Source organism: Bos mutus, chromosome 6 (assembly GCF_027580195.1).
Source record: "Bos mutus isolate GX-2022 chromosome 6, NWIPB_WYAK_1.1, whole genome shotgun sequence".
NCBI lineage: Eukaryota > Metazoa > Chordata > Mammalia > Artiodactyla > Bovidae > Bos > Bos mutus.
The window spans coordinates 2,146,595-2,167,053 of NC_091622.1; the positions used below are offsets into that span (position 1 = coordinate 2,146,595).

Here is a 20,459-nt window from a genome sequence, read left to right on the forward strand (position 1 = left end):
ACAATATTGTAAAGTAATTAACCTCCAATTAAAATAAATAAATTTATATTAAAAAAATAAAATTATGTGGCTATATTTTTAACTCAGAACCCCAATTTTGGATATTTAGTCTATGAAAACCACAAAAAATAGGTTAGAAGCCATACTCAAGACATTATTTAAAACAGAGACCTAACTATCCACTAAATAGGGAAATAGTGCATCCACTTTGTGGGTCATTATGCAGCCATTGAAAGTGATAACAGGGAAGAAGCTAAACAGAGTTGGTCTCAGCTAGAGTCTGTGCTGTGCTGAGTGCTGTGCTCTTTGAGACCCCATGGACTATAGCCTGCAAGGGCCCTCTGTCCATGGGATTCTCCAGACAAGAAAACTGGAATGGGTTGCCATGCTCTTCTCCAGAGGATCTTCCCAATCCAGGGATCAAACCCAGGTCTCCCTCATTGTGGGTGGATTCTTGACCATCCGAGCCACCATGGAAGCCTGGCTAGAATCTAGCCATGGCCTAAATCCTTTCCAGAGTTCTGAAGCATGACTTGGACCAAAAGAGTTGGCCCCACCTTGACACAAGAAAACAGCTTTTCATGTCTTCACAGAAATTGGTTGTTGACTACCAGACCAGGACAAGGCTGCTTTCTTTCATCTGATGGCAATTCCCTGGGGAACAGGACATTTGGGATCTCAGAGGCACATGCACTGGTCCATTAAAAGGGATCCGGGTGGGGGGCATCCATAGTAGCAGCAGCAGCATCTACCATGCCTTGGTGTCACATGTCCTTCTCGTGAAGCTCACCCAGAAAGTGTAGAGAGAGGAAAAATGTGAAGTATCATAACATACTTATTTTACACACGATGCTGAGATCGGAGCCCCTGGGGAGATGACCCAAGAAGAGACTCAAAGACCACAGCATGGAAACTTTTGCTTCTGTGTGACATAAATGTTTGTTATATATTATTTTCATGTTAGACTGTGATTAATCTATAATATAAGCTCCAGGAGACTGGGGACTTTTGTCTGCTATTTACACTGATTTTTCCCTTGAACATTATTAAACACCTATTAACATGCAATAAATATTGATTGAATAAATTAATTCGTAAACACTGAAAAAAATGCTAGTTTTACACAAACATAATAAATAATGGAAAAACAACCTATGTTGAGAGTTCTAGAATTGCAAAAGGTATGGACTAAAATATAAGATGTATGGACTCACATGAATTTCATCTTCACTCAAGACTCTAAGAATCCTAAACTAGATGAATTTGACACTTTTACATTCACCATTTTTCCATCCCCAGTTAAAACTATTACTTAATATTCTGCTCCATAACTGTAATAAAAAATATTCACACTTGGAAGCCTAAACAATACTATATGTAAGACAAAGTGTTGTCTATCATGGAAACTTCGTATCTTTACTGTTTTCATATAAAATATGGTAACATATAGCAATGAAAAAATTCAGTATTTTATTCAGTTCTGAGGCATAACATAAAATACATAAAGTTTTAAAAATGTTTAAGACAAAATACTACTAGCATAGCACAAAAATTAATGAAATATCCTACAATGGTAGCAAAAATGTATAAAGTTCTTTTCTTAATTTAATTAAGTCTCCAAAGTAGAAATTAAGAAATAATCTTTAAAGGGCTTTACATAGTTCCTTTAATGTTCATGTTTGTCTTCATATCTAGAAAGCCTTCCTGTGTGATGTAGTGACTGTTAAAATATATATTTAATTGACTTTTAGAACCTATAAAACGATCTTTGAGCTACGACCATAATTTGTATTCTGGTATAGATTTGGTAGGAACAGATGGGAGAGAATCAGGATGATAATGAAAGATTTAAACCTAGCTGGCCAAAAAACAAATGCTATGCATATTTTATTGTCTATGAAGAGATGAGGGAGCTTACCAGCCTGTATCCCCTTTCCTAGTAGTCAAGAAGCCTCAATATTACCCCTATTCAGCCCACTTATATGGTAAGTCAGATACAGACATATCACAATCTATTCCGTGTAACTGAAATGCCTTGATTAAAAAAAAAGATGTTACTCAGCGTGAGCAGTAACGGCAAGAGATGCCTCAAAGGGAAATGAAATAACCTGGTGATGCTTGGCCGTGCCTTTGCAGGCACACGGCCATTGCTCCATTGCTTCCCATAGTGTGCCCTCCAAAACTCAGAATGGAGCTAACAGCCAAGATATGAAGCCAGTTGTTGATGACTTATTAGCATTAAGTCATCAGATGCAGAAATTAAGAGGTCATAACTAACAACCCTGCATAACCCCCAGCTTCAAAAAAAATTCACCACCCTGCTGACTAAATTCATATTACTGAAAAACAACAAATGAAAATCTAAGACAGTAAGCAAACAGCATATACTTTAGAAAAACCTTTAATGTGTTGCTTTGAACAATTCTATGAAACAAATATGTAATGTAATTATATTTTCTGTTAACCCATTTCATTGTGAAATTCTTCATTCAGGGTTCAAAGGTTCTAGAAGTATCAGTGATGCCAAAAGTCTAAGAAAATCTGACCAAGTCATAGCTGTTTATAAATTTTTTCTGTTTCTATAAAAAAAAAAAGTCTTCAGCATTTGCACAAGCAAAGGTATGCTACATAGTGATGGCCTTTGAATTTTTATTTATATTTTGTTGGCAGTTTGGTCGGTTTTGACAACATTTATTGAGCACCTACTGTGTGCCAGGCATCCTGGAGACATAAAGATGAATAAGACATGGTTCCTGTCCCCAAGGAGCTTACAGTCGCTTGTAGGCAAACAGGTAGTACAGAGACATAGTGTTTATTCTAAAATGGACAAAAAAAGTCAGTAATGTAATTAATATTGGGCCTTTACATGCAATGGCATGTCATTATTTGTAATGTCAAGGCAAGCCATTAAAATGAAGACCATTGCATGTGATAAAACAATAAAATCATTAAGACCTAACTTTTAAAGATTCACATGATAAAGGTAGTTAATACTAAAAGTTTACACCAGTTTTTCAAGTACTTTATACTTAGAAGTATTATTGCCCACAGTTGTGCTCTAGTCAAAGCCGTAATTCCAGGTTACTGACTCATTCACATCTCAGCGTGCTGGGTTCAGTTTCCCACTGAGCTTATGAATTAGAATGGCTAATTCCTCAGTTGCCTGGCTCTTGTCCTCCAAAAGTTCATAACGAAGGCTGGAGATATCTTGCTCAATTTCTTTTAATTCACTTGTAATGTTTGTATTAAAAACATATAATTGGTAATTTTCTCTTTGGATTTAGAAAAAAAAAAAAAGAATGAAATTCATACAACATGAATACATTCATCTCATAATGTCTCCAACATAGTTATTTTGGATTTTTTCATTTAAAATGTTTAAGAAATGCTTTGCTTTTAAAAATGCACTAACTTTGGAAAAAGCTATAACAGTAGTCCAGCTGTGTTTTAAAAGTAAACATCAACTAAAGTATTGTCCTGGCTCAGCCAATTTTTAACACAGGGTGATTTATCTGCTGGGGCTTCCCAGGTGGCAGATTTATCTGTTAACTAGTAATCTATAATCAGGGTATCTCCCTTCTGTCTTCAGGGAGTTCCTCTGGTTCCCTGAGCCATAAGGGTTGACACCTATATAGATCATCTCCCATTGCTGGGCTAGAAGGGAATCCTAGTCAAGGAAATATTACTATAAAGAAGTCAACCTATTCAATAGGCAAATACTCACATGGAAGCAGTATATTTGAGGTTAAGGCTGAAGGAAGGAAAAGCAAGGAAAAAGAGGAAAGGTTTTTATTAGGGAAGCCAATGGTAATGACTATGGAGTCAAGGAACAAACAGATCAGTTTGTGTGGCACAGGCAATGATGTATTTAATAGAAGGAAACAACAGCAATGGTGAAATTAAGAAGCTTGGATGTGATACCACACAAGATTTACACACACACAAGGCTATAGGAAACTTCTGGGTATTAAAACACAACTATTCCCATAATTTAGCTTGGCAATATTTCAATTAAAAACTGGATTCTCTTGCACAGAACTGAAATGTAGATGTCACTGACCTTGAAAGGTAACCTTTGGGGTAGGAATTTATCTTGAATCTAAGAAATAATTCTTCAAATCATTGGTACTTTAACAGCATTTTGTGATAGAATCACATGCAAAACGTATCTTTTATGATACTTCCTGGTATCTTTATGATGTTTTAAAGTATAATCCGTGTTCTTTTATTATATAAAAGACAGAACCTTTTATTTTAAGGAATCCTAACTCTTATTCAAGAATACATACAAAACACTTATTGACTCTTCTCATCTTTTCATGGCAAAGAAAAAAAAATGGAGGTGATTTTCCTTTCACATATGGCAATAGGAAATAAACTGATCAATTTTGAAATCACAAGGCTTCCATGGAAGAAATGAATTCTCACACCATTTAGTATCATATTTGGACCATAAGCCAGAGAGCTTCCTCTTGCCTCCCTACTACCATATCCTTCTTCCTTGTTTTTGAGTTATGGAAAGCATACACACCAAGTGTTGTGTTTATCAATATGGGAAACATATTTATTAAATGAGTCAGTTACGTTGTATGATACATTTTTTTAGTTAGAACTTTGTCCAAAACTGTAAATTCTCTGTAATTCATTAATTCTCATTAATTCATTTTCCTCTTTCGTGTAAAAGGATTTAGAAGACAGCTCCTTTTTTTCTGAAGCTGTCATGGTGGCCCAGTTCCCCACTTCACTTAATTTTTTTGCTTTCAGGGAGGTTATGGCACAACTGATAAGGTTTCTGCTTTCTAAACTAAAACTCAATTACAGTCCTGTCTTTGAGACTGTTTATAGATCACCATGATTGGATTTTTTGCTGGTTCCCAAATACACATTGTTGGATTTCGGTGCTACAAACACATACCTTTGTGTTGACTCAGATTTGGGATTCCATGCATTAATCAAGTAATGTCTTTAGAGCTCATCAACAGTTTAGTTAAGCTCTTTCTTATTAGTGTAGATAGATCTAATAGTAACTCATTGGTGTTGAAAGCTGTAGCTTTCATTAGAAACAAGTAAAAAAAAGATTTTTGGCTCTGCTACAAGACATGCAGGATTTTAGTTTCTCAAAAAGGATTGGAACCCTCGCTCCCTGCAGTGGAAGCAACAAGTCCCACCCACTGAACTGACAGGGAATCCCTGCAGTTGTCATTTTTCAGTTCAGTTCAGTTCAGTTGCTAAGTCGTGTCTGACTCTTTGCGACCGCATGGACTGCAGCACGCCAGGCCTCCCTGTCCATCACCAACTCCCGGAGTTTACCCAAACTCATGTCCATTGAGTCGGTGATGCCATCTAACAATCATTCTCTGTCGTCCCCTTCTTCTCCTGCTCTCAATCTTTCCCAGCATCAGGGTCTTTTCAAATGAGTCAGCTCTTCGCATCAGGTCGCCAAAGTATGGAGTCTCAGCTTCAGCATCAGTCCTTTAAATGAACATTCAGGACTAATCTCTTTTAGGATGGACTGGTTGGATCTCCTTGCAGTCAAAGGGACTCCCAAGAGTCTTCTCCAACACCACAGTTCAAAAGCATCAATTCTTTGGCACTCAGCTTTCTTTATAGTACAACTCTCACATACATGCATGACTGCTGGAAAAACCAAAGCCTTGACTAGACAGACTTTTGTTGGCAAAGTAATGTCTCTGCTTTTTAATATGCTGTCTAGGTTGGTCATAACTTTCCTTCCAAGGAGTAAGCATCTTTTAATTTCATGGCTGCAGTCACCATCTGCAGTGATTTTGGAGCCCAAAAAGATAGTCTGTCACTCTTTCCACTGTTTCCCCATCTATTTCCCATGAAGTGATGGGACCAGATGCCATGATCTTAGTTTTCTGAATGTTGAGGTTTAGGCCAACTTTTTCATTCTCCTCTTTCACTTTCATCAAGAGGCTCTTTAGTTCTTCGCTTTCTGCCATAAGGGTGGTGTCATCTGCATATTATCTGAGGTTATTGATATTTCTCCCAGCTATCTTGATTCCAGCTTGTGCTTCCTCCAGCCCAGCATTTCTCATGATGTACTCTGCATATACGTTAAATAAGCAAGGTGACAATATACAGCCTTGACATACTCCTTTTCCTATTTGGAACCAGTCTGTTGTTTCATGTCCAGTTTTAACTTTTGCTTCCTGACCTGCACACAGATTTCTCAAGAGGCAGGTCAGGTGGTCTGGTATTCCCATCTCTTTCAGAATTTCCCACAGTTTTTTGTGATCCACACAGTCAAAGGCTTTGGCATAGTCAATAAAGCAGAAATAGATGTTTTTCTGGAACTCTCTTGCTTTTTCTATGATCCAGCGGATGTTGGCAATTTAATCTCTGGTTCCTTTCCTTCCGTGAACCTGGAAGTTCATGGTTCACATATTGCTGAAGCCTGGCTTGGAGAATTTTGAGCATTACTTTGGTAGCATGTGTGATGAGTGAAATAGTGTGATAGTTGGAGCATTATTTGGCATTGCCTTTCTTTGGGATTGGAATGAAAACTGATATTTTCCAGTCCTGTGGCCACTGCTGAGTTTTCCAAATTTGCTGGCATATTGAGTGCAGCACTTTCACAGCATCATCTTTTAGGATGTGAAATAGCTCAACTGGAATTCCATCACCTCCACTAGCTTTGTTCATAGTGATGCTTCCTAAGGCCCACTTGACTTCACGTTCCAGGATGTGTGGCTCTAGGTGAGTGATCACACCATAGTGATTATCTGGGTCATGAAGATCTTTTTTGTACAGTTCTTCTGTGTATTCTTGCCACCTCTTCTTAATATCTTCTGCTTCTGTTAGGTCATCTATAGAAACTTATTGTCTATAGATACTACTATATTTCTCACTGTTTAAAAAATCTGTGAACTTATGCTCAATACAGAGAAAGAATTTGGAGAATAATGAGAACAAAAAATAAATAAAACTCATCAATTATTCCAGCAGCCAAGGATAATTATCGTTGTTATTTAGGTGTATGCTTTTCCAACATCTTTATAAAATTTTGTATATATACTAATCACTGTATGCATTATGTTTTCTAAATACCACATATTGTTATATTATGTTTTCCTCTCACAGCAATATATACTGAATATATTTCAAATTAAATAAATGCTGTTATAAGATAATTGTTTATCCATACAGAAAATATTAAATTGGAGCCTTATTTCATAGAAGCACACAAGAGTGAATCCCATGTGCATCTTAAAGATGAAAGACAGAGCTTTTAAATCATTTAAAGAAAGTACAGAATAATATAAAGTCAGTATACAACTGATATAACTGGATGTTTTTCAAACAATATTAAAAATTCTAATATAGTAGAAAAGATTGATAAACACAGCTTCATTACAATTAAAACTTCTGTTTATAAAGATACCAGAAAGAAAGCAAGCTACACACTGGGAGAAAATATTGATGATACTTATAACCTGTAAAGAATTTGGATCCAAGATATTCGAAGAGCTTTATTGAGAAAAACTCCAACAGGAAAATGGGAGAAAAACAAACAGGCACGTCACTGAAATGGAATTGTGAATGGTCAACAAGCATAGGAAACAGTCTCAAAATGCTTTCTTGGGGAAATCAAATTACAATTAAAAGAGATACAGGGGGGTGGTGGAAAGGAGACTTGGATGACGGCAGTCAAATGGTACAAACTTCCAGTTATAAGATAAGTAAGTACAACAGGTGTGATATACAACACAATAAATATGATTAATGCTCCAGTACATTATATATGAAAGTTGGTAAAGGAGTAAATCTGAAGAGTTCTTATCCCAAGAAAAAAAAATTTTTTTTCTATTTCTTTAATTTTATATCTGTATGAGATCATGGATGTTCATTGAACTTACTATGATAATCACTTCATGATGATCTCCAGGCAAGAACACTGACGTGGGTTGCCATTTCCTTCTCCAAGGGATTTTCGCAACCCGAAACTGAAAAAATACAAAAAGTGATATAATTTTATATCTAAAAAGGGGAAAATTAATAGATCTTACAATGTCAAGTGTTGGAAAGGATGTGAATCAGTGGAACTTTTGTACTTTACTGGCATGGGTATAAGATCATTTTGAAAAGCAATTTGGCATTCTCTTTTTTCCTGAAATACAGTCAATTTACAATATTCTACTGGCTTCAGGTGTACAATGCAGTGACTTAAAATTGGTTACTAAGAAATGGCTCTCTTTCCCTGTGCCATACAATATATCTTTGAGCTTATTTTATACATAGTAGTTTGTACCTCTTAATCCCTTATCGATTTGGCATTATCTTTTAAAGCAAAACACTTACATATCCTGTCACCCAGAAAGTCCACTCTTTGGTACAAGGCCTAGAGAAACTGCATGTGTGGACCAAGACAGACATAGACAAGGTTTATAGAAACCTTGTCTGAGACACAGAAAACCTGGAAACAATCCAAACAAATACCAAATAGACGAATCATGGCATATCACACAGTGTAATGTCATTGTGCTCACCAATGAACTTAATTAGTGAATGTAATGAACCAGAGCCACACACAACAGTATGGATGAGTCTTAGAAGCATAAATGTTGAATAAAAAATTGAAGTTGCAGACTTCACTACATATGAAATTATATTCTCATAAAGCTTACCCAATAACAAGTAAATCTACATGGTGCATTTTTCGGACTGTATACATATGTATTAGGGTTTCCCTGGTGGCTCAGTGTTAAAGAGGTAAAGAATCCACCTGCTAATGCCAGAGACTAGGGTTTGATCCCTGGGTTGCGAAAATCCCCTGGAGAAGGAAATGGCAACCCACGCCAGTGTTCTTGCCTGGAGAATTCCAAGGACAGAGGAGCCTGGCAGGCACAAAGAATCAGACACAACTTAGTAACTAAACAACATATATTTAATAAACCTATATTTGAAAAGAAAACCAAAGCAAGAGGGTAAGAAACCCAAATTTCAGGATAGGGATTACCCCTTAGGTGGTGGCAAGAGTGTGGCTTCAGGAGCAGCAGCCAAGCAGAGGCAACAGACAGACTCAGTTTTCTCTCGTGGGAGGTGGTGGATTCCTAGGTATGTGTGTAATTGATCACGTCATAATTGATCATGTGTTGCACACATTCTTGTGCATATGCCATACATGACATTAAGAAGATAATGAAGTAAAAAAGTCTGAATTGAAATGCAGATATAGTGAGGGTGAAAAATATACCTCAGTTTTAAGAAAGTAAAAATTATGAACTGAAGTGACCCACTAGATGCCAAGGTCAAGTAAAAAGGAGAGATGCAGGATAATTCGAAATGTCTGCCTCAGGTAAGTCGAGAGGGAGCCCATGCTATCAAGAAAGAAAAACCCATATTGTCAGTCATAATAAAATATATTAAAAACTGTGTTGAGTTGTGTGGAGTCGGAACCTCAGGACAGACTCATGGCTGGGTAGATCTTATCTAGGACTCATTCATTCATTCACCAAATAGTTAGCTCTGTGCCAGGTGCCATACTAGACACTGAGCATGCAACACTGAACACAATCACTGCTCCAAAGAAACTTCACCAGAACAATTCACTATGACGCGTCAACATATCAGGTATGTAATTAAGTTTAGGGGACAATGTACGTATATTCTTATAAAAAGAAAAAATAAATGTTTATCAGTCAAAAGCAGCTTGAAAGGCAGTAATACAAATCAGTGGGAAAGAAAAGACTACTCAACAAATAACTCTGGGACAATGGATCATCCTTACAGGGAAGTTAAAAGGATAAGCCATAAGGAAAAGGTTGATGAAGCTAACCATATTAAGACAGTTTAAAACTTTAATATAAGGAAGGATGTCAGACAACGTGTAATCTTATGTCAAACGAGATTTTTCCTTTCTTCCTAGAATTGTAGATAAACCCAAAACTGATGACAAAGGATGGTAAGTACCCCATGGTCTAAGACCATGTTGCCACCTGCAGTTGGAGCCAGCCACCTCCCCTCAGAGCTCACTGAGAATCTCTAGACCAGTTCTGAACCTACCAACTTGCCTGGATTTAAATGTGTTTTGAGTTATTTACAAACTATGGAATCTTGGTGATAATCTGCGTAGTGGAAATGTTAGAATCTATCTTGTTAAAGACAATATAAGTAAATTACATAGAAGGTGCTTAATTAATATAACTATTATTCCTTAGTTTTATTCCTTATTAGCACTTATACTTCTTTTATAAAGCAAAGTCTTTATTAACCAATAAATAATGCTGCGACTGCAGGCAAGGATCATGAAACTTCTGAGTAATAAGTAAAAGTATCATTTAAAATAATATCTCTACCTAGATTTCCAGTGGATTCTTTAATCAAAGCCAGTATCAAAAATTAAATTGGTCAATAACAGAATCATCTTCTTTCCCTCTTGGTCAAATTACTAACTAAGCAAGGGAAGTCTATAAATTAACTTTCACATTCCACAGGCCTCCTTGAATTACTCATATTTCTCTGAATGAGCCTGTGATCACTCTTTAAGGGAGACATTGTAACTTTACTGAGTGGACTATGGATTTTCTCTGCCCAGGGTATGGAAAGCTTGGTGGTAGTCACCTCAAACAGTATCTCTTGCAAACAAATTTAAGTTCATTTCTCAGCCCTTCATTAAGCCTGGAAACAGGAATGAGATTTGGATGGTCGGATATTTGCTATGCCCTGCCTTTCCAAAAGGCATCAAAGCTTTTCTTTTTCCTTGCTTATTTTTTACTGATTCAAGTTCAGTTAACAATTGGTGGGACTTCCCTGTGGGTCCAGTGTTTAAGATTTCACCTTGCAATACCGGGACAGGGGTCTGATCCCTGGTTGGGGAACTAAGATCCCACACGCATCAGCCTCAGAGCAACCAAGTCCACGTGCGGCAGCTACTGAGCCTGTGCACCACAGCAAGAGAGTCCGTGTGCCGCAACGAACAATCCCGCATGCTGAAACTGAGACCTGATGCAGCCAAATAAATAAGTAAATGTTACAAAATTCAACGAACAATTGTTGAGTGCTCTATCGGACATTTTTATGTTCATCTCATTTACTTACATGATCCAGCGGATGTTGGCAATTTGATCTCTGGTTCCTCTGCCTTTTCTAAAACCAGCTTGAACATCAGGAAGTTCATGGTTCACATATTGCTGAAGCCTGGCTTGGAGAATTTTGAGCATTACTTTACTAGCGTGTGAGATGAGTGCAAATGTGCAGTACTTTGAGCATTCTTTGGCATTGCCTTTCTTTGGGATTGGAATGAAAATCCAATCCTTTTCCAGTCCTGTGACCACTGCTGAGTTTTCCAAATTTGCTGGCATATTGAGTGCAGCACTTTCACAGCATCATCTTTCAGGATTTGGAATAGCTCAACTGGAATTCCATCACCTCCACTAGCTTTGTTCGTAGTGATGCTTTCTAAGGCCCACTTGACTTCACATTCCAGGGTGTCTGGCTCTAGGTCAGTGATCACACCATTGTGATTATCTGGGTCGTGAACATCTTTTTTGTACAGTTCTTCTGTGTATTCTTGCCATCTCTTCTTAATATCTTCTGCTTCTGTTAGGTCCATACCATTTCTGTCCTTTATTGAGCCCATCTTTGCATGAAATGTTCCTTTGGTATCTCTGATTTTCTTGAAGAGATTTCTAGTCTTTCCCATTCTGTTGTTTTCCTCTATTTCTTTGCATTGATCGCTGAAGAAGGCTTTCTTATCTCTTCTTGCTATTCTTTGGAACTCTGCATGGAAAAAGCAAGAGAGTTCCAGAAAAACATCTATTTCTGCTTTATTGACTATACCAAAGCCTTTGACTGTGTGGATCACAATAAACTGTGGAAAATTCTGAAAGAGATGGGAATACCAGACCACCTGATCTGCCTCTTGAGAAATCTATGTGCAGGTCAGGAAGCAACAGTTAGAACTGGACATGGAGCAACAGACTGGTTCCAAATAGGAAAAGGAGTAGGTCAAGGCTGTATATTGTCACCCTGCTTATTTAACTTATATGCAGAGTACGTCATGAGAAATGCTGGACTGGAAGAAACAGAAGCTGGAATCAAGATAGCTGGGAGAAATATCAATAACCTCAGATATGCAGATGACACCACCCTTAAGGCAGAAAGTGAAGAGGAACTCAAAAGCCTCTTGAGGAAGGTGAAAGTGGAGAGTGAAAAAGTTGGCTTAAAGCTCAACATTCAGAAAACGAAGATCATGGCATCCAGTCCCATCACTTCATGGGAAATAGATGGGGAAACAGTGGAAACAGTGTCAGACTTTATTTTTCTGGGCTCCAAAATCACTACAGATCGTGACTGCAGCCATGAAATTAAAAGACGCTTACTCCTTGGAAGGAAGGTTATGACCAACCTAGATAGCATATTCAAAAGCAGAGACATTATTTTGCCAACAAAGGTTCGTCTAGTCAAGGCTATGGTTTTTCCTGTGGTCATGTATGGATGTGAGAGTTGGACTGTGAAGAAGGCTGAGCGCTGAAGAATTGATGCTTTTGAACTGTGGTGTTGGAGAAGACTCTTGAGAGTCCCTTGGACTGCAAGGAAATCCAACCAGTCCATTCTAAAGGAGATCAGTTCTGGGATTTCTTTGGAAGGAATGATGCTGAAGCTGAAACTCCAGTACTTTGGCCACCTCATGCGAAGACTTGACTCATTGGAAAACTCTGATGCTGGGAGGGACTGGGGGCAAGAGGAGAAGGGGACGACAGAGGATGAGATGGATGGATGGCATCACTGACTCGATGGATGTGAGTCTGAGTGAACTCCGGGGAGTTGGTGATGAACAAGGAGGTCTGGCGTGCTGCGATTCATGGGGTTGCAAAGAGTCGGACACGACTGAGCGACTGATCTGATCTCATTTACTTCTACACAGAAGCCAAAATTGATCAACATCAGCGGGTTCTATACTCTGAATTTTAGCTATCTATGAAGTATGAATATAAAGTAACAAGACAGATTTGGAGAAGCACACAGAACTTAGAAGTAGAAAGCAGAATTTGGGGGAGGGAAGAGACCTTGTAAATCATGTGTTTTTCATTTTTCATACCACTTATTGTGATGTACTCTGACAGATCTCCATTGTGCAGCCTCTGAATAAATCACAGGTCTGTGATTCAGACCCTGCTACTTTTTCCAGACAGCTGGTTTAGTCTATTTTGGGACAATGGTAGCTGTTAAAAAATCCCTTTGTATTGAGCCCAAAGTCTGCTTCATTGTACTTTCTTAACTACTGGTCCAAGTTTTGTTCTTTGGCGAAACAGAGAACAGGTTTGCTTGCTTATTCTTCTACTTGATCAGCTTTCACCTCCTCTGCATTTCCCTGGGTCCCCATACCATTTTATTTACATCTCATCTATACTAGGGAGCCATATCCCAGGGCTGTGTGAAGGGATGCCTACTTTTTTCTTTCTTCCTTTCCCCTCCATCTCTGTGCTGCCCTTCCATTCCATTTGAATTGAACCCAGTCCTCTCGGATTGAACCCATTTTCATTATATAATGCCCTTCTTGTCTTTTGTTATGGACTTTACTTTAAAGTCCATTTTGTCTGATATGAACATTGCTACCCCAACTTTATTTTCACTTGCATAGAATATCTTTTTGTATCCCCTCATTTTCAGCTTGTGTGTTTCTTTAGTTAAGTGAATCTCTCATAGGCAGCATATGGGTGGGTCTTGATTTTTATCCAATCAGCCACTATAGGTCTCTTGATTTGAGTATTTAGTCCATCTACATTTAAAGTGATTATTGATAATTATTGCTATTTTGTTACTTGCTTTCTTCTTGTTACTATAGTTGTTTTCTATTCTTTTTCTTCTCCTTTTAGTCTTTTCCACTGTGGCTTGATGATTTTCTTTAGTGTTATATTTGTGCTCCTATGTTTTTTGTGTTTTTTTTTTGTTGTTGTTCTATAGTACATTTTTATTTTTTTTAAGTTACCATAGTATTTATGTGTGTGTGTGTGTGTGTGTGTGTGTGTGTGTGTGTGTGTATGTTAGTCGCTTAGTCCTGTCTGACTCTTTGTGATCCCCATGGACTGTAGCCTGCCAGGCTCCTCTGTCCCTGGGATTCTCCAGGCAAGAATACTGGAGTGGGTTGCCATTTCCTTCTCCATGGGATCTTCCTGACCTAGGGATGGAACCTGGGTCTTCTGCATTGCAGGCAGATTTTTTACCACTTGAGCCACCCGGGAAGCTCCATACAGATATATCTAATATTTAACTACATTTATCTTACAGTGATTGAAATTAAATTCAAACACATTCTAAAAGCTCTACATGTTTATCATAATATAAACCACCCCACATTTTATATTTTTGATGTAATATATTGAATCTTTATCTGTAACTCTTTAACTATTTATTGTGGTAATAGTTTATTTTTATAACTTTTATCTTTCATCCTTTGTACTAGCTTTTTGGCTTTTCATACTGTTCATGGGGTTCTCAAGGCAAGAATACTGAAGTGGTTTGCCATTCCCTTCTCCAGCGGACCAAATTCTGTCAGATTTCTCCACCATGACCCGCACATCTTGGGTTGCCCCATGGGCATGGCTTAGTTTCATTGAGTTAGACAAGGCTGTGGTCCTAGTGAGATTAGATTGACTAGTTTTCTGTGATTATGGTTTCAGTGTGTCTGCCCTCTGATGCCCTCTTGCAACACCTACCGTCTTACTTGGGTTTTTCTTACCTTGGGCGTGGGGAATGAACAGTATGAAAAGGCAAAATGATAGGATACTGAAAGAGGAACTCCCCAGGTCAGTAGGTGCCCAATGTGCTACTGGAGATCAGTGGAGAAATAACTCCAGAAAGAATGAAGAGATGGAGCCAAAGCAAAAACAGTACCCAGCAATGGATGTGACTGGTGATAGAAGCAAGGTATGATGCTGTAAAGAGCAATATTGCATAGGAACCTGGAATGTCAGGTCCATGAATCAAGGCAAATTGGAAGCGGTCAAACAAGAGATGGCAAGAGTGAATGTCAACATTCTAGGAATCAGTGAACTGAAATGGACTGGAATGGGTGAATTTAACTCAGATGACCATTATATCTACTAGTGTGGGCAGGAATCCCTCAGAAGAAATGGAGTGGCCATCATGGTCAACAAAAGAGTCCAAAATGCAGTACTTGGATGCAATCTCAAAAACGACAGAATGATCTCTGTTCGTTTCCAAGGCAAACCATTCAATATCACAGTAATCCAAGTCTATGCCCCAACCAGTAATGCTGAAGATGCTGAAGTTGAACGGTTCTATAAAGACCTACAAGACCTTTTAGAACTAACACCCAAAAAGATGTCCTTTTCATTGTAGGGGACTGGAATGCAAAAGTAGGAAGTCAAGAAACACCTGGAGTAACAGGCAAATTTGGCCTTGGAATACGGAATGAAGCAGGGCAAAGACTAATAGAGTTTTGCCAAGAAAATGCACTGATCATAACAAACACCCTCTTCCAACAACACAAGAGAAGATTCTACACATGGACATCACCAGATGGTCAACACCGAAATCAGATTGATTATATTCTTTGCAGCCAAAGATGGAGAAGCTCTATACAGTCAGCAAAAATAAGACCAGAAGCCAACTGTGGCTCAGATCATGAACTCCTTATTGCCAAATTCAGACTTAAATTGAAGAAAGTAAGGAAAACCTCTAGACCATACAGGTATGACCTAAATCAAATCCCTTATGATTATACAGTGGAAGTGAGAAATAGATTTAAGGGCCTAGATCTGATAGATAGAGTGCCTGATGAACTATGGAATGAGGTTCATGACATTGTAGAGGAGACAGGGATCAAGATCATCCCCGTGGAAAAGAAATGCAAAAAGCAAAATGGCTGTCTGGGGAAGCCTTACAAATGGCTGTGAAAAGAAGAGAAGTGAAAAGCAAAGGAGAAAGGAAAGATATAAGCATCTGAATGCAGAGTTCCAAAGAATAGCAAGAAGAGATAAGAAAGCCTCTTCAGCGATCAATGCAAAGAAATAGAGGAAAACAACAGAATGGGAAAGACTAGAAATCTCTTCAAGAAAATCAGAGATACCAAAGGAACATTTCATGCAAAGGTGGGCACAATAAAGGACAGAAATGGTATGGACCTAACAGAAGCAGAAGATATTAAGAAGAGGTGGCAAGAATACACAGAAGAACTGTACAAAAAAGATCTTCATGACCCAGATAATCACGATGGTGTGATCACTGACCTAGAGCCAGACATCCTGGAATGTGAAGTCAAGTGGGCCTTAGAAAGCATCACTATGAACAAAGCTAGTGGAGGTGATGGAATTCCAGCCGAGCTATTTCAAATCCTGAAAGATGATGTTGTGAAAGTGCTGCACTCAATATGCCAGCAAATTTGAAAAACTCAGCAGTGGCCACAGGACTGGAAAAGGTCAGTTTTCATTCCAATCCTAAAGAAAGGCAATGCCAAAGAATGCTCAAACTACCACACAATTGCACTCATCTCACATGCTAGTAAAGTACTGCTCAAAATTCTCCAAGCCAGACTTCAGCAATATGTGAACCATGAACTTCCTGATGTTCAAGCTGGTTTTAGAAAAGGCAGAGGAACCAGAGATCAAATTGCCAATATCCACTGGATCATGGAAAAAGCAAGAGAGTTTCAGAAAAACATCTATTTCTGCTTTATTGACTATGCCAAAGCCTTTGACTATGTGGATCACAAGAAACTGTGAAAAATTCTGAAAGAGATGGGAATACCAGACCATCTGACCTGCCTCTTGAGAAATCTATGTGCAGGTCAGGAAGCAACAGTTAAAACTGGACATGGAACAACAGACTGGTTCCAAATAGGAAAAGGAGTAGGTCAAGGCTGTATATTGTCACCCTGCTTATTTAACTTATATGCAGAGTACGTCATGAGAAACGCTGGACTGGAAGAAACACAAGCTGGAATCAAGATTGCTGGGAGAAATATCAATAACCTCAGATATGCAGATGATACCACCCTTACGGCAGAAAGTGAAGAGGAACTAAAAAGCTTCTTGAGGAAAGTGAAAGAGGAGAGTGAAAAAGTTGGCTTGACGCTCAACATTCAGAATACAAAGATCATGGTATCTGGTCCCATCACTTCATGGGAAATAGATGGGGAAACAGTGGAAACAGTGTCAGACTGTAATTTTCTGGGCTCCAAAATCACTGCAGATGGTGACTGCAGCCATGAAATTTAAAGATGCTTACTTCTTGGAAGGAAAGTTATGACCAAACTAGATAGCATATTCAAAAGCAGAGACATTACTTTGCCAACAAAGGTTTGTCTAGTCAAGGCTATGGTTTTTCCTGTGGTCATGTATGGATGTGAGAGTTGGACTGTGAAGAAGGCTGAGCGCCAAAGAATTGATGCCTTTGAACTGTAGTGTTGGAGAAGACTCTTGAGAGTCCCTTGGACTGCAAGGAGATCCAACCAGTCCATTCTGAAGGAGATCAGCCCTGGGATTTCTTTGGAAGGAATGATGCTAAAGCTGAAACTCCAGTACTTCGGCCACCTCATATGAAGAGCTGACTCATTGGAAAAGACTCTGATGCTGGGAGGGATTGGGGGCAAGAGGAGAAGGGAACGACATAGGATGAGATGGCTGGATGGCATCACTGACTCAATGGACGTGAGTCTGGGTGAACTCCGGGGAGTTGGTGATGGATGGGGAGGCCTGGCGTGTTGCGATTCATGGGGTCGCAAAGAGTTGGACACGACTGAGCGACTGAACTGAACTGAATTGATCTAGCTTTTTGCAGTGGTTTGTCCACTACCTAAGGCAATGGCACCCCACTCCAGTACTCTTGCCTGGAAAATCCCATGGACGGAGGAGCCTGGTGGGCTACAGTCCATGGGGTCGCTAAGATTTGGACACAACCGAGCGGCTTCACTTTCAGTTTTCACTTTCATGCATTGGAGAAGGAAATGGCAACCCACTCCAATGTTCTTGCCTGGAGAATCCCAGGGACAGGGAGCCTGGCGGGCTGCCATCTACGGGGTCACACAGAGTTGGACATGAATGAAGTGACTTAGCAGCAGCAGCATACTATGTATTTGCCTTTACCAGTGAAATTTTTTCCTTAACATATTTTCTTATTTTTATGGCCTTTAAAAAATTTCTTTAAAGACATTTTAATGTATTTTGTAGGCTAGTTCAGTGGTGATGAAATCTTAGTTTCTGTTTGTCTGAAGAAGTCTTTATCTTTCCTTCAATTGTGAATTATTCCCTGCTGAGTAGCAGTTTTTTTTTTTTTTTTTTTACTTTCATGGCTGTTAATACATCATGCCACTCCCTTTGGGCCTGCAAAGCTTCTGCTGAAGTAGCAGCTTAATAATCCTGTCTTATGAGGATTCTCTTGTATGTGACTCTCTGTTTTCATCTTGCTATCTTTAAAATTCCATATCTTTAACTTTTTCCATTTAAATTATGATATGTATTGGTGCAGGTCTCATTGGGGTCATCTTGTTTGGGACTCTGTGGTTCCTGACCAGGATATCTGTTTCCTTCTTGCAGTTAGGGGAGTTTTCCACCATTCTTTTCACCAGATATGTTTTCTGGCCCTTTCTCTCTCTCTCCTCCATTTAGGACCACTCTAATGAGAGTGTTAGTATGTCTAATGTTCCACAGGTCCCTTAAACTATACTGTTAGCTTTTTTGTTTGTTTTTGCTGTTTTTATAGGGTGACTTTTCCTCTTCTGTCTTCAAGGTTGTTTATTCTTTCTTCTGTATCGCTAAACTTCTGCTGATTCCTTCTAGTGTATTTTTTACTTTGTGTATTCTATTTTCAGCCCTGATTGCTTTTCTATCTATATCTATATATTTTAAAATTCTTTATTACAGCTCTGTGTTCCTCTGTGCTTTTTCCCAAGTTCATTTAATGTTTTTATGGTCATTGCTTTGAACTCTTTTTCAAGTCAGTGGTTTATGTTTGCTTTATTAAGGTTTTTATTTTCTGAAATTTAAACTTGCTATTTCATTTAGAACTTATTTCTCATCTTATGTTTGAATATTTATCTGTTTCTATGAAATGAGGCAAAACAATGGTCTATCTTGGTCCTGAAGGCATAGCCTTACATGGTAACTGTTTATCTGCATATAGGGGCACAGTGAGAGGGTTGGATCTGAAGTAAGTGCAGGCTGGGGCTTTTTTTGTTTCTGAAAGAGCTGGGGCCATTACCTTGGCAGGCAGGGTTGTGGGTGGGAATAGGAACTGGAGCCCTGCACAGGCCAGGATTTCTTGCAGGGTGTTTGTGGGGCCACTGGCTTGGTAGAAGTGGACTGGACCCAGAAAGGGTAAAGAGAGCATGACTCTAGCTGCAGTGTCTCCCAGGGTGCTGACAGGACGTTAGCAGAAGGCAGGGGCCATGGCCTGGTATAGTCTGGAGAGTGCACTGACCTGGTCTCTCGGCAGGCTGGCCAGAACAGCAGGTACATTACAGTCTGCTGCCTTCACCCTGGGACTGGGGAGCAAGTCTGTGGAGGCATGCTTTAAGAGAAGAGTCTCGGTTTCCCACAGCCCTTCTGTAAGCTCTACTGATTTACAAGCCAGGTAATGGAGTCACCTTCCTGGTGCCAGACTCCAGGGCTGGGGTACCCAATGTGGGGCATGAATCTTTGCTCCTTAGGGAAAATCCCTGAGTTTGCAGTACTCCCTCCTTCCTCTGAGTTGCTTCCTGAGGAGGATGGGGCATGAGTGGGTCCTGATTAGATCAGTCTCTTCCCTTTTACTACTGTCGCTGTGTCTTTTTCTTTATATCTTTGGTTGTTGAAGAGTCCTCTGGTAGTTTTCAGGTCATTCTTAAAGGGAACTGTTCTATGTGTAGTTTTGGTGTGTTTATGAAAGGTAATGAGCTAAGGGTTTTCCTCTTCCACCATCTTGATCCTGCCTAGGCATATCTGATTTTTGCATAGGAATCTATGTTACTTTTCACAGTGAACAGACCATGGTAAGTTAAATTTGAACAGCATTATTGAGGAACTGGCATTATTTAACTAAACCACAGTAACTAAAATCTGTGCTTATCAGAATGGTACAACATGAGAAGTGCTAGTATATTAAAAGTTTTTAAACTTAAAGAATATTTTTATTATTTATTTTTTTTAAGCCCATGGTTTTTTTTTTTTTTTTCCCCTTAATTTTATTTTATTATTTTTTTTTCCTTTACAATATTGTATTGATTTTGCCATACATCAACATGAATCCCCCACGGGTGTACACATGTTCCCCATCCTGAACCCCCTCCCACCTGCCTCCCCATACCACACCTCTGGGTCATCCCAGTGCACCAGCCCCAATCATCTTGTATCCTGCATCGACCCTGGACTGGTGATTCGTTTCTTATATGATATTATACATGTTTCAATGCCATTCTCCCCAATCACCCCACCTTCTCCCTTTCCCACAGAGTCCAAAAGACTGTTCTATATATCTGTGTCTCTTTCGCTGTCTCG

At 39.0% G+C, this 20,459-nt stretch overlaps 1 pseudogene; it reads left to right on the forward strand.

Annotated features, from left to right (window-relative positions):
* The first annotated feature begins 9,289 nt into the window (after positions 1-9,289).
* Positions 9,290-15,671, forward strand: LOC138988255 (craniofacial development protein 2-like; annotated as a pseudogene).
* The last annotated feature ends 4,788 nt before the right edge of the window (positions 15,672-20,459 follow it).